This window comes from Ursus arctos, unplaced genomic scaffold (genome assembly GCF_023065955.2).
Source record: "Ursus arctos isolate Adak ecotype North America unplaced genomic scaffold, UrsArc2.0 scaffold_7, whole genome shotgun sequence".
NCBI classification, from domain to species: domain Eukaryota; kingdom Metazoa; phylum Chordata; class Mammalia; order Carnivora; family Ursidae; genus Ursus; species Ursus arctos.
Window position 1 is genome coordinate 62068863 of NW_026623089.1, and position 26694 is coordinate 62095556.

Sequence of the window (26694 nt, forward strand, 5' to 3'; positions counted from 1 at the left end):
AGGATACAGAGCAAAGTCAGCCATGTACGAGCCGGGAAGGGGTTCTCACCAGACACACAATCTGCTGGCACCTTGATCTCAGACTTCCAGCCTCCACAACCGTGAGAAATGAATTTCTGTTTATAAGCCACCCTGTCTGTGGTATTTTTGTTATAGCAGCCCAAACGGACGAAAATACCATAAGAGCTCTAAAAACAGGAGAAAAAAATGTCAGATGAATTGGCTTATTGGATATTAAAATATCTAAGGGGCCTTCACAATTCACGCGGTTAATACCAGCCCAAGAACGGACAGAAGAGGGGCCCAGAATAGAAAGTACAGAAATAAACACACAGAGTATGTTTACCCTGTGATTAAAGCTGTGCTTCACAAGGGCGGGGAAGAGATGGCATTTTTAGTATATAGTGTCGAGACAATGGACAGCCATTTGAAAAGAAAATGCATCTGTATGTCCACATCGTTCGTAGCCTCACAGATCTCAGCGTAAAGCAAAACAAATAATACAAAACTGGGGGGGGAAGCTCTTGAGACGAGGACAACATCTATGACTGATTCCAATCTTCAGGAAACAAATGAAACAAAGGAGAGTTTCAGTATTTTCAAATGAGAAATGGATTCGTGAGGCTGAGGGTCGGAGGATGTGACCTGCCCCAGCCCACATCGAGTTGGCTTAAGCCACGGAGTCTCGGGCCAGTTTGTGTGGCCTCCCGCACCTATCCATCCAGGCTGCCCCGCGTGATCTCCCGCGCTTCTGAGAACCCTCCTGCTGCTCGAGTTCTGATCTGCAGACTGTCTCTCACACCTGCAAAGCCGTCTTATCACGGTGTCGGCAGAGCCAGGGGTTCGGTTCCAGGGCCCTGTGAATGAAATGTGCATCTCATTTCTACCTCACCGGTTGGCTAAAGTTTAACCTGGGATGGGATTCTGAAGTCGTCCAAAGGTCACCGGTGTTGCAATCTGCAGGTACGGTAACAGACAGGCCCCAGGTCTGGCAGACTGGGAATGCGTCTTTGTTCTAGAAGACAAGCTGGAGGCCGCATGTCTCTGGGCCCCCCTGTTTTAAAAAACACCTCGTTGGGAGAGAGAACAGTGACACAGAAAACCTGTGCCCTGCCATCAAGTGTCTTCACAGCAAATGGGAAAATTAGGAAGGTGGAAGGGGGGAAGGCACGTTTGTGGTCAACCCACCACTGGTCTTTCAGGAGGTGCCAGTGCGACCCCAGTAGAAGATCCTAGGTCATGGATGCCAGTGGGTCTGGCCAGGACAATGCCGGAGCTCAGAGAGGGGAGGACCCGAAGCAGAGTGACCCAGGCTCCACATCGCCAAGGCAGAGGGCGAGAGCTGGTCCCCAGCCCCTCCCCAAACACATCTTCTAAATGCAGTACTTCCTGGGGCGCCTGGGTGGCACAGCTGTTAAGCGCCTGCCTTCAGCTCAGGGCGTGATCCCGGCGTTATGGGATCGAGCCCCACATCGGGCTCCTCCGCTAGGAGCCTGCTTCTTCCTCTCCCACTCCCCCTGCTTGTGTTCCCTCTCTCGCTGGCTGTCTCTATCTCTGTCAAATAAATAAATAAATAAATAAAATCTTTAAAAAAAAATAAAATAAAAATAAATAAATGCAGTACTTCCTGTATACAGTGGTGGACAGCTTGGCTTCTCGAGCCCTCCCAGCTCAGAGCAGACCCTGTGGTCTGCGTTGTCACTTTGAGTGAAGACTCTGAATGGCTGGGGACTCCCCATCACCCTAGTCCTGGCAAGCACGTCCTTAGGTGCTGTGATATTGGGGAATCTGGCATATGGTGTTTAACAACCCGATTTTTGGAAGATGAGTTGAAACCGAAGATGAGGTTCCAGACCTTCAGTCAAGTCTCGCGGTCACAAGGTGGAAACACAGACAAAGCCTACAGATCACAGCCAGGAGGGTTTTTTGCAAGGTTCCTCAGGCATCCGGCGCAGGAGGTGCGGGCGGGGAGGAAGTAGACAGGAGAGCACGTAGTCCCCTCGCCTGCCCTAAGAACTGCGGCCCGCGGACAAGAATGCTCCAAGCAGCACCCAAGCGGCTGCTGTCAGCGTACATTCTGGTCACGAGCAGCAGGGGCTTGGAATGACAAACAGAAATGGAAACTTTCTGCCACTGGTGCCCGAGCTGACCCACAACCAGCTGGGGAGACTCGGTTGTTACATTTTCAGGAATTTTACAAGCCATCTGACAAGTTGGTAGCTTGTGATGAGTATGGGGGTATGTACACCACGGAAATTAGAAAACAGATCAGAGCTCTGTGTGTGTGTGTGTGTGTGTGTGTGTGTGTGTGTGTGTAGAGAGTCTGTGATTAAACATTACCCGCACCCTGCTGCCTTCTTCCCATCCTTTGGGAATAGAGCACAATCGGCACATAGACCGTGTGGCAATCAGCTGCATAATTATGGAGGACACCAGGAGCAGTGACGGGGATCAGGTGCCGTCCTCAAACAACTGGTAGGCAGGTGACATCAACAAGCAAGGTGATTCAAAAGAACTGAAGATGACAGATGTGAGTCTATGGGAAACACATAGTGACTCCCAGGAATAACCTGGGAAACTTCCACACATCAACCAATCCAATGTGAGGTTCAAGGGTAATGAGGCCTCCTATGACCCCACAAGGAGGTCAGGGTTGCAGGAGCTATTCCTTCTCCATACGTCCTAACAGATTCTGTGACCTCTCCTTAAATACTCTTGGAGACAGGGAGCTCACTGCTCTCTCTGTTGATCCATCCCAATCTTGGGCAGCTCCAGTTGCTGGAAACTCTTTCTCACATTAAAGCAGAAGTTGCTTCTCTATCATTTCCCCCTTCCAGCCTGTTTGCTCACTGGGATCTCCCAGGGCTGCTTCTAGTGGGCGCCACTTGGGGATGCTCCCCAGTTCCTACAGAGAGAGCACCAGCCCCCACCAGAACGAGACCACCTTCATCACAATCCCCCCGGGGCTTCTCCCGGGAGCTTACCCATAATCCCAGCAGGGTGGGTCTTCACCCAAGTTTGCTTGTGCTCTTGAACATTCAACTTCCAAAGGCTCTGACGACAACACCACATTTCACCAAACCGTGTTGCTCTCTCCCCAGCCGTTTAGTGTGATCTCCATTATTCCAGAACTCTTCCAATATTCCTAATGCCAAAACTGCCAGAGGTGCAGAATTGCCTTTGCAGAATGCTTTGCACGCTGTAAGATACACTCATTTGTTTATCTGAGAGGATCTACCCTGGGCTGGGTGTCAGGCTGGGCTAGGCAGTGCAGGGCATTGGGTTTCTGGGCCACATTGTCATGAAAACCATGGAGCTTTGAGATGAGGCCAGGGACGGGGGTGCGGAGGGCATAGCAAACGGAGGCTTCCTCCCCAAGGGGTTCTTAATGCCCTTCCCTGCACTGGGTAATGAGATTCCAAAGACTACTGCCAAATTCTACTCTGGCCAGCTTTCAGCTGTGGAAATATTCAAATAATATTTGTGTAAATGGATTCCATTGAGGAGGTTAAGGCTTCGAACAGGCCTGCCTCGCTGGGCTCAACTTCCTCAGAATAAAAGGCACAGTGTGGGGGGTAGAAGATGGGCTTCGCAACCAGAGCTGAACCCTTGAGTTCAAACACCAGCCCTGCCATGACAGAAGCGACACCAACCCTTTCAACCTCTGTTTCCTCATTTATAAAACAGGCTAGTGTGCCAATTAATTGGTAAACCACGGGAGTACCTGCAGTCTGACTTGGCCTGTATGAACGCCCCTGGTAACGGCAGTGCCCTCGATTACCAAGAACGCCTTACAAACCTCTTCCGAGCATTAACTAGGGCTTTCTCCATTGTTTCAGCAAAGTAAGTTGCTGCTGAATTGCTGGCCCTTGTAGGAAGAATAATAAGAGGCCCCTCTCGCAAAAATATCTACGTCCAGCTCCCCAGAAGCTGTACAGGGCACTTACGTGGCAAAGGAGATGTTGCAGAAGAGATGAAGTGAAGGACTGTGAGCAGGAGGAGGCAATCCCAGATTAGCCGGGTGAGCCCCCTGTAATAATCCCCAGGGTCCTTAGACGTGAAAGCAGGGAGCTGAGAGTCAGAAAACGAGAGGCTAAGACTGAAGCAGAGGCCAGAGTCATGCAAGGCAGACTGGCAGGTGACAGGCGGCCGGCTTTGAGGCTTGAGGAAGGCGTCATGAACCAAGAAATACAGGTAGCCCTCCAGAAAATGAAAAAGGCACAGAAATGAATTCTTTCCTTGAGCCTCTAGAAGGAACTCAGCCACGCTGACACCTTGATTTTAGTCTGGCAAAACCATTTCAGATTTCTGACCTCCAGAACTGTAACATAATAAATTTGTTTGAGTTGTTTCAAACCCCTACATTTGTTACAGGAGGAACAAGAAACTAATACAGCCCTTAATCCCTCTTCACCCTAAAAGACCCACCATTCTCCTCCTCAAATTCTGGGGGATCCCCAGGATCGCCCAGCTTAGTTCCGGCCCTACTGAACAGCAGAGCCACCCAACCCTTTCCGGATAGAGAGGGGAAGTTGAGTCTGACCTGGGACAGAACCACGACAGGTAACATCGAGTGCCTAAGTACATTACATGTACTCATTCGTTCAATCTTCGCCATGTATCTATAAGGTAGGTACTTCATATGCCCCTTTCACAGATGGGAAACTGAGGCACAGAGATGGTAAGTAATTTACCCAGGTCCATACCATTAGCAAGTGTCAGGATGCAGATTTCAAGCCAGGAAGACTTCTTCTCCAGTCTAAGCCTTAAACCACTGCTCTACGTGGGGTGAGTCCCACACCCTGACAGTGAGCTGCGGGAAAGGCCCTTTCAGGGGCACCCCCTCCAGAGACTGAGCCTATAGGATGACTTGAAATTTAAAACAGCAAATTTCTCTGTCCTTCTGGAGGTTGATGAGCCGTTGGAAAGAGGGTGGAAGCCGACCTCCCAACCCCATTTCTGAAATGCAATCGCTGTCAGAGTCCAGAAAGCTTTCCAAGATCCTCGGGAAGGACTGTTTGAGATAGAGTGCTCCCTTGCATCCAAATCTCCCCCCTCCCACACCAGGCTTTGCTTTTTGCTGAGCCCCAGAAAGAGGCTCCAGTCCTCTCCAGGTGGCCTGGGCTGCTGTGGGGGCTCCATAGACCGGGGCACCTGCCCCACTCCTGGACATGGCAGGGTGGCCCCGACATCAGGCCAGAGGAGTGCAGGGATGTGGCTGATGGCTTATTAGAAGAGTTACTATTTGAAAGGTGCTCAGAATGTTGCCTGGCCAAGAGTGAGACTGTGTAAGCATGTGTTTAATTTATTGAGTTTCCTTCCCTGGGCAGAAGGCTGCTGGAGGAAGAGTTATATAAAGCAGTGCTTCTCAAACTTTAATACGCGCATACATCACCTGGGGATCCTGTTAAAATGCAGCCTCTAACTTAGAAGGTCTGAGATGGAGTCAGCGATTATGCCTTGTTAACAAGGGGATGCAGATTCTTCTGGTCTGTGGACCAGACACTGAGTAGGGAAGAGTGTAAGGCACGGATTACACAGAGCAGAACGCTGATCTCACTACAGAAAGGGGCCTCGAGGGCCCAGGGTGTACCTTGACCACAGCTGGACATCTGGATTCTCGAACCCTTCTCCCTTTCTGGACGAGCAGCTTTGGGCAGGAGGCACAGCTCGGCCTGGCCAGAATGGTGGCAAGGGGCCATTTCCACGGAAGGCTGGCCATGTCTCAAGCACGAAAGAGGCACTTAGCCAGGAGGCCAAGGAAGGAGTTGACCAGTAGAAGCTTAAACCTTTCAAAGCCTCCGCATCCCCTAACAAAATAAACACCGAGCTCCTTGGGATTCACGTCCATGTCAGCGCAACTCAAAATCCTCATCTCCTTTCCACCACAGCCCATGGCTCAGACAGGCGGCCTCCCACTCCATCAGACACCTTCTATCATCAGGAAGTCCCTGCTGGCCTTACGTGCTCCAGCAAGGCGGTCAACCGCACTCCTCTGGGGCCCACTCAGCCCCGGATGCCTCCCTTCCAGGTTCAAAGCCCTCGCTTCTCCCAGGGCGGTCTGTGGCCCCGCAGCACTGGCATCACCAGGGAGCCCGTTAGAAATGCAGACTCTTGGGCCCCACCCAGACCGATGGGATCAGAGGCTGCTTTTTAACAAGGCCCCGGGCAATTTGCGAGCCCTTCGAGGTCGAGAAGCGCTGGCCTAAGCCACTTCTATTTCTGTGTTCGCCTCTCCGTTCACACTCAGCCCCCATCTCAACTTCCCTCTCCCAAGCGGGTCAGCATGACCTAGATACGAGTGTAAATTTAGCCTCCGCTCTGGCTCTCCTTGGTTACCTCTCTTTTCAGAAGCTTCCAGTCCAATCCTCATCTTCCTCTATCAGGGCCAATTCTGCAGCCCCACCCCTTATTAAGCTAGCCCAGAATATGTCAATAGGCTTTATTCAGGAATCTTTCTAATAATTCTATTATTTCTCAACAAGAAATCATTTGCCTGAAGGTTTGTGTTGTGCGCAGGGCAGCTGCTCAGCGCAGACACGGCCGTGTTGGGTTTTCTACTCCTGCCCCCGGGGATGGCCCGGACACCGGAGGAGCCTGCCTCGGTGGGACAGGAAGGGAGGCCACTTAGGGGACAGTTCCGTGAGGAGCTCGTGTCCTTGCAACGCTCCGACTGTCACAGGGAGAACAGAACCAAATCGCCAGGGGCTGCGATTGCTTCTGCAGCCCCAGGTCATCCCAGGGCAGGCGGGCTTACTCCAAGGGCGGGATTTGATGAAGGAGCCAGCCAAGGGTTCCTTTAAGGCCCCGAGGGCCTGAAGATACATTTCTAACTCCACCTGGAGTCTGAATGATCCTGCCCCCTTTTCACTCCCCACGAGAACAGCCTTCACAACTCCTAACCAGGATTTCTTCATTTGCACTTTAGTTTTTAATGCAGTCTTATCAGTTTCCCCGAGAACATAAAAATACATGCAGACATTGTAATATAAATACAGACACTTTTATCAAAGCAGGTAAAAACTAGTTCACCAAACAGAGGTATCGCAGGTCGTATGTGGGTCTGTGTCTTTCCCGTCTTAGTCCTGTAAATCTAATATATATACACTCCCTGATTTTGACTATTTGAGGGGAGGGGCGAGGGGGTTGTTTCCCTTTTTGTCATTTTTAATTTTTTTTTTAAAGTAGTCCCAATGTGGGGCTTGAATTCACGGCCCCAAGATCAAGAGTCACATGCTCTACCGACTGAACCAGCCAGGCGCCCCCTGCCATTTTTAATTTTTGATACCCTTATAATGTGGCTTAATAAAGAGTTACTTAAATCTTTCATTTATTTATCAAACACTTATTGAGCACCAATTAAATACCAGGTAATGGACCAGGTGGTACGAATGTAGTAGTGAATCATTGAGGGCCCCACTGTCTTGCAAAGGGACAGACAGGCAAAGAAATGCGCAGTGAAGTCAGGCCTGCAACAAAGGGACGTACAGTGTATGAAAAAGAATCCTCGGTCATGAATGGAAGGATTCCCCAGAGAATCCTTAGTGTAGTGACAATTTCAGAAAGTACTGAGTCACACATCCCCTCTAAGATAAAAATCGTTGTCGCTTACATATATGTCTTGTCTTACGCCACCTCTGTGTTTATGATGGCAATGTATTTTTGTGGCATTTCCCATATCCATCACATTTTCAATAACAATACGTCGCTTCCCAAATCTCTTGAGAAGCTACCAACAATCCCCTGCCATTCCCATCACTCCCCAAGTTCCCTATTCATACACATTATTTCCAATAGGTTCAGGACCGGTGCCAGGATGACAAGGATGAGATCCATCATCCTGGAGAGCAAGATCCACGAGGAGTAGGGTGGGTGGCATGGGGTATAGGTAAGGGGGGGAAGGTTCACTCCAGTGCTGTAGGTCTCCGGGTCTCCACACCAAATCAGGGCTCCACCGCTGCAGCTGTGAGGGGGCAGCCCCTGCAACCAGACCTCCAAGTGGATTAGGAGACACACGACCTTATACACTTTGACACTGCTTCCTTGTGGCTACGCTGGACTAAGTCTACGCACTCCTGGATAGGGAGTAGAGACATCATTATACTGGAGCTCAAGTGAGTCATTCCTGTTGTCAGACTTCCAGAAAGGGAGGGCTCCGCAAACAGGAAACAATAAGTCAAACATCGAAACTTCGATGGGAAGGAAAATAATCATCATGATAGTACGAGCAGAACTGAGACATTGCTACGCACCAAGCACTCTCCTAGGTACCCTGCACACACTCATTTAAAGCTCACAAATTTGTGAGATGGCACTCACGACTTTCAGAGATGAAGAAACTGAGACCGGAGAAGGTAAGCCCAAGGTCACCCAGCTAGCAGCAGAATCCATCCCTGGGGCTTTGAACCAGTACACCACTCTGCCAGCCTGGGGGTTCTCAGCTATTTCCACCACTTGGAGTCTAGAATCTGAACTTCTAGGAGCCCCAGCATGCATGAAAGGACCTCCAGATGGAGTGGGACAGATGGCTTCTGTCACTAGGAGGAGCTAAGCAGGAAGCAGAAAGTAAGCAAGCTCTTTCTCCTAAATTCCCGCCCCACGCATTGCCAGGCCCGACTCCAGGCACGCGGAAGCAGCGGCCGGGCCTGGGCAGCCTTACTTTCACGCTCTCCAGCGGTTCTGCTGCACCCAGTCCAGCAGCATTGAGGGACCGGAGTAGCAGACGACATGCTATTCTGTGTATCTGTTTCTCTTCATTTTCAAACGTGTCAGAAAGTCTCAGAAAACTGGGGGATGATTTAGAGGCCAGGAGAGAGGAAGCAATTAGTACGAATTCCTCCAAGGGTAGAAAAAATTCAAGAATTAAGATTTAAGGCTATCACACCGAGTTGCCTGGAACTAGAGAGGCCAGAGCTGGAACTGACAGGGTCACATGGGCGCTGTGGCCCCACGCGCCGGGCAGACTCCGTTCTGCATGACTGTGATTTCGGGGAGCAGGGAGCTCTGCCTCTGCTCAGCCCTCTGTCTTGCTACAGGCACCAAACACACAATTTCAAAGTTTTGCCCAGTCTTCATTGGAATCACATCAACACCCAGTTTCTAAGTAGACTGGAATTACATATTTAACAAAAATGGCCCCTGAAAAAGAAGATAGGTTGATTAAACCTAACATATGAAATACTGTCTTTGAAAATCATTGTATCTCATGGTGGCATTTGTCAAGCCATTCTTCCATCTTCCAGCACATCCTAACCATCTATCATCAGTGGAATCATGTCCTCCCAAAAGATGTGGACGTCCTAACCCCTCCATACCTATGAAGGTGATCTTATTCGGAAGGAAGGTCTTCGCAGATGGTCAAGTTAAGGTGAGGTCATTAGAGTGGGCCTTCGCCCAATATGATTGATGTCCTTATGAAAAGGGGGAATCTGGACACAGTGATAGACACATACAGAAAGAATTCCATGTGAACACGAAGGCAAGTATCAGGGTGACACGTCCCCAAGCCAAGGAATGCCACAGATCGTCAGCTAACCGCGAGAGGCTTGGAAAGAGCGATGGTACGCAGTCTCCCTCCGAGCCTTCAAAAGGAAACCAGACCCGCTGACACTCTACGGGACTCCCTCGGTCACACTTCGCTACAGCAGCCCTAGCAATTCCATACAGTGTCACGAGCCCCCAAGCTGATACCAACCAACTGGACAATTCATATGATGAACCTCGTAGCTAGACTAATTCCAAAGTACACCCAGCTTTGAAAAGCGGATTTTAGAATCATCATAGCCTCAATAAGAAAAGACATAGGAAGAAAGAGACGGATGGGAAATAGCAGTCTCAAATTCTTCATGAGCCATTGGCTATCGGCAGTTTGGAGATGAATGTAAGCGGAGAGAAAAACTGCAGGTAAAAGTATGCAACCATAGGGGAGGAAAAATAACTTTCCCTTTACCCTTCTAGGGTCTTGGATGAGCCCCTTCTGTAATAAAAAGAAAGATTAACAGAAGAAAAACAAACAAGTTTCATAACATGTGCACCTCCTGTAGATATGAGAGGTACCCAGGAAAACCGCGGGACTCCCCAGAATGGCCCAAGCCACCACCTTAAAGAGCATCTCCACCTAAAGGCAAAAGAAAGGTGTTTGGAAGGGGGTAACTTTATAGGAGGTTACCAGGAAAAGCAGGGAACCTAGGGTGTGGTTCTTATGCAAATTTAAGTCAGTTGCCTGCTCCATTCACCAATTCTGAGACTTTGGTCATCCACTCTTCCTGGTACAGGCAGGGAGACACCCTTACAAATGGAGATTCCCCTTATAAATGGAAATGTCTTTTGCAAAAGGTTAACTTTTATTTGGTTTTCAGGGCTTCTCCTGTGTCTGCCATTTCTTAAAAATAATCAGCCTAAAAGAACCCTTATATCAAAGAGGCATATTTGGGGATGGCAAACTCTTCTCTCCTTCACTCCAAATCCCAAAGTTGTTGACTGATGAGCTAAATTCATTACATGGGAGGTACCAGAATTTCTTTTTCTGATCTGAGTCTTGAATTTTCTATGAAGGTGTAGCTGGGGCGCAGGGGTGGAAGAGCCTCTGGCTCCGGGGGTCCTGTCCCAAACAGATGGGGTTTGGCCACTTGCCACTGACAAAATTTAAAGGCAGAGAGACAAGCGGCGCTGAAACAAGAAAGCACTTATCTCACTGAGGCCACCACCAGGAAGACAGCAAGACTATTGTCTCAAGACTGCCTCCAAAGTACTGAAAATACTTCTGGGTTTATATAAGGAACATGTGGGATGAAGGTCAGCGGCTACAAGCGGGTGGGCAGTGAAGGTCGGGTGATCACCGTCATGGGTGGGGTGTTGCTGGCAAGGGACAGTCCTTATTGCCTGAAGGGGTAGGGGTCCGACCAGGGGATGCTTTGCCTGCAGGGTCTTTTGCCTGAGTTAAGAAACAAGCTGGAAGGAAGAACTTCCTTAGAAAGTTTGAGGTCAAATGAAGGTAGTTGGAGTCCTCTTTCGAAGGTAAGGACCTTTGTGTATTGTAATGTCCTCAAAGCCAAAGAGGTTTGACACTCGGTATTTGCTCCAGAAGTATTTGTTTTAATGAATATACATCCTCTTTATTTCCTTGAAAGCTCACAACCTATTCTTAGCTATTTTAGATCAAACTTGAACATGTACCCCTAATACACATTTAGTTACTGGAAACATACACTACTGTACCTATAAAACACCCGTAGAACTAGAAGTATCCAAAAGATAAGATGAAAAATAAACATAATTGGAGGTTCTAGTACATTCTTCTAAAACTCCTGTGGATGTTCTTATGCGGCCCCAAGCATTCTCAACCACTACCACCACTGTCGATCATTTAATGACAAGAAGAGCAAGATACGTGAACCCAAGGCAAAGAAGCTTTCTCTCCAAGACCCAGATAAACAATCCCTGTTCCCACAACCCCTTTGCTACTTCCTTTTTTTTTTTAAATAAGATTTTGTTTATTTATTTATTCGAGAGAGAGACAGAGATAGCAAGAGAGAGCACGAGCAGGAAGGAGAAGGAGAAGCAGGCTCCCCGCCAAGCAAGGACCCCGACGAGGGGCTCGATCCCAGGACCCTGGGATGATGACCTGAGCCGAAGGCAGACTGAGCCACCCAGGCGCCCACCCCCTTTGCTACTTCAGTTGGCTGTGGTAGGAAACCAGAGTCAAAAGAGAAAAAAAAGTGCCTCTTTTCGAAGGGTTACCTCTCCCGATCATACCCGTGAAAAATGTAAATAGTATGATCAAGTGGTTTGGTAAACAGATTTCTTTAGCAGAGGTCCTCACAGAGCTGCTGATACGCTAATATGCTTTGTAGAGCCCCCAGAGGAGACTGGAGTCTGGTTCCCTTTGAACAGAGACTGGGAATCATACAAACTGGGAATATGGGATCATACGATTCAATTTCTCCAAAACTCCTTTGGCATTGATCAGAGGAAGGGATCTTCTTTTTACGCACGACCTCTTTGAGTGCTAGGTCTCAACTTACTTGATCATGGAACTCTTTTCAGCGAGTTCTTATTAAATTTTGAAGGAAATTAGGTTAAGATTGATGTAACCAGAGAAAACAGTTACCAGAGAAAACCAGAGAAAAAGGAGTAAATAACCTACATTAGAAACATTCCATTTTAAATTCAAATATAACTAAAATATTTTTTTCTCTTGTTAGGAGTATAATTACTTTCTTCTAACAAATTTCAAAAACTTGTAATGAATTTGTCATCCGTTGAATTTAAGTTCACATGAGATGGGTTAATCTTTAAGTTCTAAATACAAAAGAGAAGAAAAAACAAACATAAGAAAAAACATTTCGCTCTGCTCACAATTAAAGAAACATAAGTTAAAAGATGGCTATTATTAAATTAGAGAGAGAAAAGAAAGAAAGACAAAATGCTGCAGAGTACAATGGATGTGCTGGTCTGATCCATTGTAGCATTTTATTTCATTGGAAGGATGCTTTTGTGAAGTAATTTAACAATATATATTCAGAGCCAAGAAAATGTCCTATACCCTTTTACCCATTAATCCCACTTCTTAGAAGTAATTCAAAGTCTGGAACCAGGACAAGAGATGAAGGAGGGGCAATTTTCACATGAATATGTTTATTGCATTTTTATTTCTAATGGCAAATATTGGGGAAAATCTAAATGTTTTAGCCTACAGACAAGAGTTAAGTAAATTTTGGCCCATCTCCTAGAAGGAATACCATGTAACCACTAAAATTTTAAATTAAAATGTGGGATATGTAGCAACATAAGAAAAAACTTATTTTATAATAAGGGAAAAAGGAGCATGATAAAAAATTGCATAACAATATGAAAACCATATGCCCACAAAGGATTATAAAAAGATGAGTTCTTGGTAAGATTATGGATGAAATTTTTTTTGTTTTTCTTAAACTTGTAATATTATTATATTGCTTTTACCTTTTAAAAATATTTTTCAGAATATAAAAGCAGTTTGCTGCCAGTATACTAATATACCACAAGAGAAGTATCCATATCCATTTTTAAACCCAAATGAATTTCTCACAGGGTACAGAGCACATTTTGCAAATATTCTCCCACTCATCTGAAATCTCATTAAAATTCTACTAAATTTCCAAAGATATAAATTATCTTTCAACTTGAAAGGTATGCTAAGGCCTTTAGATAAATATAACCATTTTCTGGTGCCCAACATGATTATTTTAAGTAATTTTACAAAATCCATTCCGCTCTTGCTGCACCTGGTAATTAAGTTCAAACATCCTGAAGAAGCCCGCCTCATCTCCCCGAGGCCCAGAAAGAATTTCAATTGCCATTTAAAGCTTCCAATTAGCTCACAACATAAAATTACAATTTACTTTTGATATTTTTTCCTCTGGGCCTAATTTTTTTTTTTTTTTTTTTTTACCACTCTTCTAACCCATATTGTAATTACGCCTGCTCAGTCTGATGAGAAACCTCCCCTCTGTTCACATCGGGTTTACTAACACACAACCTGGCTAGTGAGTTCCTGGGGCCAGAGTGTGGCTCCGGGCTCCAGGGAGAGACACCCCCCGGGGGGGGGGCGGGGGTACTGAGGTGCCCCGTCAGCTGTTCGCTCTCAGGTGGTGGGACCTGCAGGCGTTTCTGCTTTTCAAACAGGATTTCCGGAATGGCCCCCATTGTCATTCAGAGGCTGAAGGTTACATTGAAACTCAACTTCCCATCACAGGGCAAGCAAGTAGCCAGGATAACTTCCTGAGACGTTAGTTTGTTTTTTCTGTAACCTTCCCGCTTGCTATTTTAAGCAGGTGGCCACACCCTTCACCATCCCTTCCTCGGGGATTGTCTCTTCACCTCCCATCTAGAAACAGAAAACTAGCTGAAGTCAAAGTCTGTCTAAATACTGAAATGTTTAGAGATACAAATCGTCCCTGAGAGAGATAGGAAAAACAGTGTTTGAGAGTAGTGGGAGTGAGGGGAAGATCACCTTCTGAGCTAAACAGCTCTCCCCATCTCCACCTCAAGGCCCTGGGGACAAGTGAATCCAGGAGACACAGCCCCAGGAATTCTGGGTGGCAGTGTAAGGGCGGTCACCCAGCCCCATCTTTACTCCCAGAGGCAGGAGGTCCTGGGCACGCACACCTACATCTATATTCAGTTACGAACATTCTAAGTATCCTCTCCGTGCATAACAACGTTTAGGCCCCAGGGAAATACATCTCCCCATCTCTTGTTCTATTTCTTCAAATTAACTGCTTCTGAATGTCATAAAATTTTGTGGGTTGTCCTGACAATGTCAGAGAGGGACACTGCTTGGGAGTGTGGGGAGGGCTGAAGAGGAGGAAGAGTTTAGGTGAGAGAAAAGACAAGTTAATTTATTTGTCAAATCCTTTCTTTCAATTGGTATGAACACAATAAATCTTGCAAATGAAGTATTAATTCCCAGACGTGTCCAGCATTCTTTTTTCTTGCATTTCTTCATATCCCAAGTTACAGTTACAGAGAAAGCCAACAATTAGGGAGGTATTTGCAATGTTTGCACATGGCAGCTGAAAAACATTTTACAATGTTAAACAATTCATATTAAGTTTTTACACATGGGTCTAGATGGTTGTATGCACAAAATGGGACCCTAATTTAACACAGCTCAGCTAGACTGCTGGACACTAGGATTGTGAATAGGTTTTTTAAAATTTAATAAGATTTAATTAAATTCCAAAATTAATTTAAAATTTAAGTGATATTTATGTATCTTTGATATAATTTTTATATTAATTAACTATATGCATTTTTAATTTTCTTTTTATAGATCATATTTAAAATCTTAAAAGCAAAATAACTGTTTGAAAATATACAAATACTAATTTCTTAAAATTCATATTATCTTAATTCTATATTTTTTGGTGAAAACATATTCAAATTTCATTTTTTTAATCCATTAGATCATTGCTACAATAGAACATAAGTTACATGAAAACTTTAATTGCAAGTGATTTTTGCTGACATAATGAAAGAAAAATAAACTGTATGGAATAAATACATAATAATTAATGGCATATATATGTATGTTTATTTTATTACTCATCTAACCATCACCAGACCACTAACAGAATGCCCAATCATGCTCAAAATATTTTTAAATTCATTTTCTTTGAATATTTGACGATTTTCAATCATATAAAAACTATAGCTTTAAACATGTTTTAATTTGGTCATTATGAAGACACATCTATCTCAGTGGAAGGACAAAATATATCTTAATAACCAACTTGGTACCTTGATATATGACTTCATCATTTTTATTTTTATTTATTTCTTAACAGGAGAAGATCCAATTTAATTTCCTATGTATGGGGAATCCACCTAAAAATGAGATCTCCATGACTTCATCATTTTTAGACATGTTGTATGAAACCTCCATGCCCTGCACACGTTACGGGAGGATCTGCTTCCCAACCAACCCACTTCCCAACACGAGCCCCAGAACGGAGTCTCCGGTTCTGATTGGGTCACATGACCCTGACCTTTGAGCCGTTCTCAGAACAGCTACAGGCAGTGCTCCTTGGCTCTCCTGGGAAAGCCTGTCCTGGAGTCTGGGATGGCAGGGGCTCCACCTGAATGTAACGCAGTGAGTGTGATAAGAAGGGTTGTTCTCAGAGGCAGGTCAAGTTGTGTGAGTTCTAACACTATTTCAGTTGGGAGGTGGGGGGGGCGTGGGGAGCTTTTTAAGAAAAAGAAGACAAGGGGCGCCTGGGTGGCTCAGTCGGTTGGGCGTCTACCTTCGGTTCAGGTCATGATCCCAGCGTCCTGGGATCCAGACCCGCCGGGAGCCTGCTTCTCCCTTTCTGCCTGCCGCTCCACCTGCTTGTGCCCTCTGTCAAATAAATAACATCTTCAAAAAAAAAGAAGGCAAAATATAAATTCAAAATTAGATAGTGAAAAAAATATTTCAAATGAGAAAAGAATAATAAATCCCAAACCCCAAAAAGCAAAATCCTTCCTGACATAGCTCTGTAATGTTTTCGTCCCCTGTACTTTTTGGCTGAATACTCTTCGATCACCTCTTCATACAATAATGACTTCAAAATATCATTTTTAAAAGAGAATAGAAAGATAATTCAGTCCTACTTCTACCATGGCTGATCAATATTTGGGTTTTTTTAAATTACTGATAGTTTTAGATTGTTCTTTTAGCTTCACAGTGTGTTATTGGTGATTTTTTTGGTGTATTTTTATGATCATTGTCAAATTTGGGACTTCTCTCAAACTTCTTCTACATATGAGCTGGATGGTTTCAAGACATTTCAAGTTTTCTTGTCCAAACTTGACTCATTTAAATACTCTGAATTTTGACACTCACTACCAGTTTCTGTCAGTTTCCTTTTTAAAAAAGATTTTATTTATTGTTTTATTTATTTAGTTATGTATTTGAGAGAGAGAGCACGTGCACATGTGTGCACACATGAGTGGGGGGAGGGGCAGAGGGAGAAGCAGGCTCCCCACTGGCCAGGGAGCCTGATGCGGAGTTCGATCCCAGGACCCCGGGATCATGACCTGAACAGATGCTTAACCGACTGAGACACCCAGGTGCCCTCAGTGTTCTTTTTTAAAGTTTTTATTTCAATTCTTGTTAGTTAACATACAGTGTTATGTTAGTTTCAGGTGTACAATATGGTGATTCAACACCTCCACTCAACACCCAGTGCTTATCACGGCAGGGGCACTCCCTAACCCCCATCACCTACTTCACCTGTCCCCACCCAGCTCCCCGCTGGTAACCATCAGTTTGTTCTCTATAGTTCAGAGTCTGTTCCTTGGTTTGTCTCTCTCTCTCTTCTTTTCCTTTTGCTCATTTGTTTTGCTTCTTAAATTCCGTTCTTGAGTGAAAACATATGGTATTTGTCTTTCTCTGACGGACTTATTTTGCTTAGCATAATACTCTGTCGCTCCATCCACATCATTGCACATGGCAAAATTTCATTCTTTTTGATGATGGAATGATATTCCATTGTATATTATATCCCCCCTCTTCTTGATCCATTCATCAATCAGTGGACATGTCAGTGTCCTCTTGTCCTGGCATCAGCCACCACAGTGGGCAGGAGGAGAAGCCCTGGGAGTCAGGGATCACATGAGGATGCCAGCAAACACTCAGCTATGACTGACGATGAACCACAAAATACGTCATTGAAACACAAACTAAATGTATTCCCAGCTTACCCTTAACTGGGTGCAAAATTATGCCTATGGCTCTTCTCATGCCTCGAACACAAGGGGACGTGGGAATGAGGAAGGTCAGAGGGAAAGAGACAGTGGTCTGAACCAACTGCAGGTAAAATATGTCATTTGTACACACTTTACAACACGGGTGACTTGGGGACAAGTTGCTGGGGCTCCTTGCAGGGCCTTGGAAGGAGACTGTGCAAATGACAGGCTTGGAGGCTGAAGTTTCAGCAGGTTCACTGCATCCCCACCTCCGGCGGGAGCCCAGGGGAATTCTGAAGCTGTTTCCCGAAGTAGGGGGAACGCATGCTGGCAGGCCAAAGCGGTAGCTGTCTACTACAGTCATTTGGCTTGTATCCTTTCCATCAACTCCATTTTTTCCCCTATGAATAAATATGTTTTCTACAAAAGATTTTTGCTGCCCTCAATGTTAATAACTTTGGTTTCTGCTTTTGCTATGCTCTGTCTAGAAGACCCTCTACCCCATCATGACCAAGTCATTCCCATCTCATGAAGCCCAGCCCAACTGTTGTCTTTTTTGGGCTCATCTCCCTGTCCCAGGGCTTTCAAAATTGGTTCCTTACTACACTAGCTCCTTGAATGTGCTATCAAAAAAAAAAGAAAATAAGGTTCTGTTTTTGGGGAGAAGTTGCATGATTTTTCTCCCCCCCCCCCAATCAGTCTCTCTTTCTCCAATTTCGAATGTATATTATTAGCACTTTGGGTTCTAAGAAGTCCTGCACTGGAAGGATAATTACTACCGAGAGCTTACCCTGGATCAGGCTGTTCTAAATGCTTTCTGTGTCTTACTTAACCCTCACTACTTACTCTACAGAATACATTGATTTTACAGGTAAGGAATCCCTAGGGTTAATTAATTTGACCAAAATCACGTGATAGGTAAATGAAAAATCCAGGCTTTGAATACAAATACTCTTAGCCAGTGCACTTACACGGCCTTTGATTTTGCTTAAAGCAGTGTTCCCCAACATATTCAATCACAGGCCCCCTTTCTGCACAAGCCTTATTAAGTCACCAATTAAAGTAGGCCACACCCCATGCACTTCAGAGGCGCGGCTCCCGAGCCCCCCCTTCCGGCTCCTGGAAGAGCCGCCTGTATTTCTCAGCTCCTGCAGTAGGGACGTTATCATGATCATGTTATCTTGATCCTGTTTGGGGGACCAACCCTTCCATCCCGTCTGACACACAGGTTACACTGATAGCGTTTTTAAACTTTCCCAACTTGCACTTAATTTCCAAAGGGAGGAAGCAAATCCAACGAATTAAATGCTAGTGAATGGAAACAAGAAGGCTTTATACCACTTTTCCAAGTCCTTTCATATCGTGCCTCTTCTACTGTTTACTAAGAGAAGAAGGAAATTAAAAAAGCAACTACAAGCCGTTTTAATAGTCAGACTTAAATTCAATTTGGAATCAGCATAGAGAAATCTTATTTCTGAGGGCCCTTAACTGAAAAGGACTGGAAAATGTATTAAACAAAACTCAGAGGAGAATCAACCACAGCCCGATATTAGCATCTTTGAAGGAAGAAATACATAACAGCATTCTTAATAATGCCTAGTAATTCCCATAGCATAGGGACAAAATAATATTCATTCTGAGTGATAGCATCTCAATTCAGGTTCTTGTCCTCCAACCTGGAATAAATGAGGAGAACCCTTTGAATGTCCAATTGTGAAGAGCTACCAGTGCAGAAGGAATTTAAGTTTAGAAGATTCAAGTTCAAGTCATGAGTCATCTTCTCCATTTCAATCACAATCCTCGTATGCTTCTGATTGGTTAAAATAAATATTTTTTTGCTGCAGAAAAAAAGAAGAATCGAAGCAAATTGGCACAAACGCTTTCAAAAACTTAATCCAAACACATTCTGGTACCAACATAAATAAGCCTCACCCAACTTTGCAAGGTCTTTTAAGACAACAAAAGGGCTTATCTTAAAACTCCCTTCCATATTATAAATATATCACATATCACAAATCCATATGACATTATTGGGGTTGCAAGAAGCCAGTCCAAATATTTCATGTGGATAGCTCTGAAGAGCAAAATTCTCTGCAGGTAGCAAGATGTTGATCAGAGCTTCCTGCCAGGTAGGAGCCCCGTTGTGAAACCAAATCGGCCCTCCCCATGGCGTCTGGTATGATCTTGCCCCCGCCTTGCTTTTGGCCATTCAGTGCCTCACTAGTACCTTCAGAAGAATGTCTAAACCAACAAGCCCCGCCGTGGCCTGAACCCTTCTTTCTTCTGTAGCTTTATTTCCCACCACTTTCTCCATACAGAACCACATCAAGTTTCCTGCATACACCTCTTCATTTTATAAATAGTTTTGCTCAAAATGCAAAACATTCTCACTAATTCTCAGCCATTCTATCTCCTTCCTCTGACTCTCCTTGTCTCTTTAGCCTAAAATCCTATCTATCAAAGCAACACTTACCCAAGCAATGCCACTCCTAGATATATACCCAAGAGAAATGAAAATATGTCCATATAAAAACCTGTGCATGGACGCCTGCGTGGCTCAGTCAGTTAAGCATCTGCCTTCGGCTTGGGTCATGATCCCAGGGTCCTGGGATCGAGCCCCATGCCAGGGTCCCTGCTCAGCAGGAAGCCTGCTTCTAACGTTTCCCTCTACTGCTCCCCCTACCCGCGCCCACTCTCTCTCTCTGTGTCTCTCTCTCAAATAAATAAATAAAATCATTTAAAGAAAGAGAACATTAAAAAATAATAATAATAAATAAAAACCGGTGCATGAATGTTCATAGAAGCTTTCTTCATAATAGCCCAAACCTGGAAATCCAATTGTCCATTGACTGATAAGTGAAAAGGTGGTATGTCCAGACAGGGGAATACTACTAAGCACTAAAAAAGAATAAAGTCCTGCTACAAGCTACGACATAAATGAATCCTGAAAACACGGAAGTGAAAGAAGCCAGTCACAAAAGACCACGTTGATTTTCTTTCTTTCCATTTAATTCTCTTTCTTTTGTTGGTAATCTCCGTATCCAACGTGGGGCTCAAACTCATGACCCTGAAATCAAGAGTCACATGCTCTACCCACTGAGCCAGCCAGGCGCCCCTACAACATTCCATTGACATTAAGTGGCTAGAATAGGTACTTGTATAGAGACAGAGAGTATAGTAGGGTTGCCTAGGCCTGGCAGGGTTGGGGCAGGGGGACGTGCCTGCTAGCCAGTTGGGAATTACTTTTTGGAGGTAAGGAAAGTGTTTTAAAATTGACTGTGGTGGCTGCACAACTCTATGCACAACTCTATGCACAACTCTATGAAGATACATTCAACAGTGTACTTTCAATGAGTGAATTGTATGGTATATGAATTATCTCTCAGTAAAGCAGTTACAAAAAGCAATGCTCGCACATCACCACCTCTGGGAAACTCTCTCTGACTTTTCCTAACCCAGTGTCATTCCATCTTCTCGGTACCTCTATCCTTGACACACAAATTTTATCATCAATTTATCACAATTAAGAGCAGTCATTTGCCAAGTTCCTCATACCCAGCATCTTTTTTAGTATTCTCAATAAGCCTGTGAGATAAGTATTACTGGCATATCACTTTACAACTAGGCACATTCTAATGTGTTTCGTCATCCAACAGGACTGTTTCTCAGACAGAGGTTACACTATGGGACCCACACACCTAATGGGGTTCAGTGGAATTTTTTTGTTTGATTCAAAGTCACAGTTTTGTTTTGTTTTTTTAATTTTTAGTTAAATTCTAGTTGGTGAACACACAGTGCAATATTGGTTTCAGGAGTAGAATTCAGTGATTCATCACTTACATACAACACCCAGTGCTCATCACAAGAAAGTCACAATGTTTTTAAAAACTTTAGTTGACAACATTTTTAAAATCTGGAGATTTACATGAAAGTCCATTTTGATAACCTGTTTTGAAATTCAGAGGGTCTAATGATAAGATTTGACCACGGGGCACATGAGTGGCTCAGTCAGTTGAGCTTCCAGTTCTTGAGTTCAGCTCAGGTCATGATCTCAGGGTCTTAGGGTCATGAGATCGAGCCCTGCGTTAGGCTCCCCACTCAGCAGAAAGTCTGCTTGAGATTCTCTCTCTCTCTCTCTCCCTCTGCCCCTCCCCTCAATAGAGCTCTCTCTCTCAAGTAAATAAAAATAAATCTTAAAAAAAAAAGATTCAACCAAAGCTTTTCAACCTGGGGAGCCCTCTCCAACTTGCCACAGTCCTTACCTCTCCCTATTGTCTCCTATGGAGCTCACTTTACTAACTGAGCCCCCCTGCACAAGCTGGCATTCCAGAATTTGTAAGCAACAGCTGTCCCTGGGCAAGAACCACGTCCAATTCGTGTTTACCTTCCTGTAACACCTACGCAGCACCTGATAAGTAGCATGGGCACAATAAATAGCCCTGAACTGCTACTTTTCTGACTTTATAAGGGAGCTATGTTCTGGAGCGTATTCCTGACCCTTTTTTTTTTTTTCTTTTTAGCAGCTAATAAATCCCAAGTACAACCTTGCACTGGGCTGTTGGTTGAAACAAGGTCAAATCCTGGCCTTCCAGGGAAACCAAGGGAGGTGAGATCTCACAAAGCCACTAGCAAATGGTACCAAACATAATTAACAAAATGTAAGGTGTACAGATTATAGAATTGGATGCCCTGTCACTACCCCAAGAAAAATTCAAGTTTAGTAAGTTTTAGAAAAAGAACATGTATATAAACAATAAAATCTTACTAATTATGATTATCTAACCACGGCTGGTCTGGTCCAGTGTGAAACTCACCTGTAAGTCTTCTATGAGTGTATATTTTGCCAAGCAAAGTAGCAGCCTAAATGGAATTTGTAGAAGTTGGTCTAACCTACTTAGCAGGAAAGAAAAAATTAAGGGTTTTATTGAATCTGTTATTGCTTATATGCAAATTATACTGATTAAAGCAAAACTTCAATTACTTCAGATACTTCCAGTAAGACCCCTTGAAGCATTTTCTTGGCACCTGGAACCGACTTCCGTGACTGTATACTGAACTCAGTCAACCTTTAGTTAGTTCACTGGTGGTGCAGAAAATTAGCCCACGTTTACACACACAGTTATATTAATCATGTACATACATCAAGGTACAATTAATCGGGCATACACACTATACATACATCTAAGCTAAATCTGTAATCTACTGATCTTTTTAGATAAGTATATCGTTATAGTTTTTAAATATTTGTACTCATAGAAAATTAGAAAGAAAAAATAAACGTTGCATATTCCCAACCACACAAAGACTAACATTTAACATTTTAGTACCTTTCCTTATAGTCTTCTTTTTATGCATATTTTTGCATAATTTTGATCATAAAGTAAATCACTTTTGCACATTGCTTCCCATTTAAAATTATAACTTAAACTCTTTAATGGCTGCATAATATTGCATTGTGTGTATGTACCCTAATTTATATAATTAGTTCCCTATTATTGGGCATTTAAGTTATGTCTTATTTTTCAGATTTATTAATAATGTAATTATCTTTCAGTAAACAACTCTTTGCATATTTTAAGTTATGTCCTCAGGGTAATTTCCCAAGAATAGAAGTGCATTGTTACAGTCTTTCTCTGTATTTCCAAACTTCCCTACAGGTTAGATTGATTGCTACTACCAGCAATGGGGGTTCACCAATCCATTTTCAATTAAGATTTTCTCTTCTGGATTATTTTCTTTATTTCTTTTTTTTTTTTAAAGATTTTGTTTATTTGAGAGCGAGCAAGTAAGCACAAATGGGGAGAGGGGCAGACAGAAGAAGAAGCAGACCTCCTGCTGAGTGGGGAGCCAGCCGACACAGGGCTCGATCCCAGGACTCTGGGATCATGACCTGAGCCAAAGGCAGATGCTTAACCGACTGAGCCACCCAGGCGCCCCTATTTTCAGTTGTGATATACAGGACGGGCTGTAGACGATCTGGAGAAGATAGAGAAGAATGTCCGTGGTGCCACATCACTTGCTTTTCACTTCTGTCCATGCGGTCACCTCTCTCCACCTCTCACCTGCCTCCTGTGCCCCCTTCCCCTTCAGGCCTGCAGGGCCTCCGCCTTCTCCACCCAAACCCCTACTGGACCTGCACACTCCAGCAAGAGCCAGACTTAGGAAGGAATGGCTAAAAGGGGAGGTGAGCTTGTTTTCGAGAGGATTTGCGTCTGCAATATTCCTTCCTAGGAGCTATAAAGCTGATGAAAGGCCTGGGGGTAGCCAGAAAGTTCCCAGGGCTCTTGAATCTCTCCACATAGAAGGCTGCTGGCCCATTTTGAAAGAATTGTTTTGGAGGAGAAAAAAAAAACCAAAAAGAGAAAGAATTGTTTTAGTTTTAATGGCGTTTATTTATTTTCCTGATTGTAAAAGCAATATGTGCTCCCTATTAAAAATCTGGAAAATATTATCTCCGAAAGAATTGAGAAAAAAACAAAATCACCAGGATTGCATCCCCAGCTCAACGCGCTTGGTTGAGAGCCTCTGAACACCACACGCCCTCATCTTGAACTCCTGTGGTGTCTGTGGCCCATGAGGGAAGCTGGGGCCCTTCTGTTCCTTTTTGATCAGCTCCCAGAAACTTGTATTCAACCAGGTCACCAAAATTGGAACCAGAAAAGGTGATCATTACCCCATGTAAGCTCAAAAGGCTGGGGGAAGCCCAGACCAGCAGCTCTTCCTCCTCCTCACTTAGAAGATAGCGTGCTTCTGGTCTGCGTCCCGAACCCACTGGCCTTTCCGGGAAGTCAACTACCTTCCTGTCTCTGCAGAGGAAGGGACAGTTTAGAAAGCCAGGCTCTTCAGAATGGGAACTCCATTACTGGTGTATGGGTCTCTATCCTGTTTCCCTGGTGGGATGTCACCAAGCGCCCTCAGTTTTGCTTCTGGTTTGTAGTACGTGTGGCCAACATCTGACTGAGGTCAGGTTTCTGACTTTTTCTTAGGCAACTTAGTTTTCCTTGGATTCTCACAGCCAACAAACTACTTCACCCTCGGAAGACAGTGTGGTGCTGTAGTCAAGGGTAGGAGCCTCATGACCGGGCACTGTGTGAATGCAACCACGGACAAACAGGCGCTTTGGTCCATGGCTGGTGCGATGGGAAAGGGTACACGTCCCTTGGAAGGCAGTTTGGCGCCATCTATCAAAGTTACAAATGCATATAGCCTTCAATTCAGTAATCCCACCTCTGGGATTTCTCCCGCACATAGACTACACATGCTGGAAATAAACATGCACTTTCTTTATTGTACATTTATATTGTTATAATTATGTATTAACTTGCATTTGAATTATGTGTTATAATTGTATGTTATATATAAGTATATATCATATATACACATATATATTCACCATATATTATAGCAAAAGATTTAGATATAACCAAAATATCCACCGGTAGGAGACTGGTTAAATGAATTACAGTACGTTGGCATAATGGAATACTATGCATTTGTTTAAAAAGTGGGAGAACCCTCTAGGTACTGATATAGTAGACATTAACACTAGATATGGAGATCTGTATCATTCATAGTATGTGAAAGAGAATAGATTTTTTTATAATATGTGATCTATATTATATATTCTCGTTGTACCTTCTTCATATGTAACGTGAGAAAGGCAGCTCAGAGTCAAGGTTAAGAACACAGACTGTGGAGCCAAACTACCCGGGTCTGAAGACTGGCTCCACCTCTTCCTAGCTGTGTGATCTTAGGCCAGTCACTTAACCTCTCTGTGTCTCAATATAATCATCTATAAAATGGAGATAATTATAGCTCTTACCTCATAGGGTTGATGAGAAATGAGTTAATACTCATCAAATGCTTCAAACTGGGTCTGGCACACAGCAGAGAAGCACCATATAACCGTTAGTTACTTTTACATTCCATTAAATGAAAACAGCAAAATTTGGGGACACACAATATGCTACCTTCTGTGTATGAAATGGCAGAAAATAAGAACTCTTATTTGTGTTTGCTTTTCTTCTCACGGAGCAGCCTTGGAAAGATAAATGAGATCTTAATGAGAGTGGTTACCTGCAGGAGAGGGCATCGTGCTGGACACAGATAGGAACAAACTTTTTTTTAAAAGATTTTATTTATTTGTCAGCGAGAGAGAGCACAAGTGAGAGTGAGAGAGAGCCTGAGCCGGGGAGCGGCAGGCAGAGGGAGCAGCAGGCTCCCCGCCGAGCAAGGAGCCCGATGTGGGTTCATGACCTGAGCCAAAGGCGGACATTGAACTGACTGAGCCACCCAGGCGTCCCAGGAGCAAACTTTTAAATTGCCTATCTTTGAATATTCTTTTGATGTTTTTGAACCACAGGGATTTAATGCCTATTCAAATAAAAGTTACTTTTTTACTTTATGTTTTTAAGTTTTATTTAAATTCCAGTTAGTGAACACACAGTGTAGTGCTAGTTTTGGGTGTACATAGAGTGATTCCGCACTTCCACACAGCACCTGGTGCTCAGCACAGGTGCCCTCCTTAGTCCGATCCCCACCACCTGTGCCACCCAGGCCCCACCCACCTCCCCTCTGGTAACCATCAGTCTGTTCTCTATTTAACAGTCTGTTTCTTGGTTTGCGTCTCTGTGTCTTTTTTTTTCCCTTTGCTCATTTGTTTTGTTTCTTAAATTCCACGTACGGGTGAAATCATACGGTACTTGTCTTTCTCTGGCTTACTTATTTCACTTAGCGTTATACTCTAGCTTCACCCATGTCATGGCAAAGGGCAAGATTTCATTCTTTTTTATGGCTGAGTAATATTCCATTGTAGCTCTATACCACATCATCTTTATCCATTTATCAGTCGATGCACACATGGACTGCTTCCATAATTTGGCTATTGTAGATAAAACAGCTATAAATGTAGGGGTACATGTATCCCTTTGAATTAGTGTTTTGTATCCTTGGGTAAATAGTCGTGCAATTGCTGGATTGTAGAATATTCTATTTTTGACTTTTTGAGGACCCTCCATACTGTCTTCTGCAGTGACTGCACCAGTTTGCATTCCCATCAACAGTGCATGAGGGCTCCTTTTACTCCAAAAAGTTACTTTTTAAAAAAGGGAATATGGATCTAGGATTCAGGAGGGTCTGTACTCTAGCTCTGCCACTCGCTAGCTCCAAGACCCAGCGCAAAATTATAAAGTCTGTGACTTCTTCAAGCCTGAGATTCCGTTCTCCATAGAAGTCTTATCCACAGGTAATTGAGATGCACCGGGAGCCGGTCTGGTGCACGGCTGGCCATGGCAAATGCTCAGAAGTATTACATGCCACACGTAGTACTTGCTGGTGTCTTTTACTTTCTTCCAGGTGTCCCAAAGACACTTCCTCTCCTCCTCCAGCTGCTGGCCTTCCGGAACCTAACCCCAGACTCCCTACAGATGGAAAAGGAAGGCCAGACTTTGGGGTGAAATCGGAGCTGGGTTCAAATCCCAGCTAAGT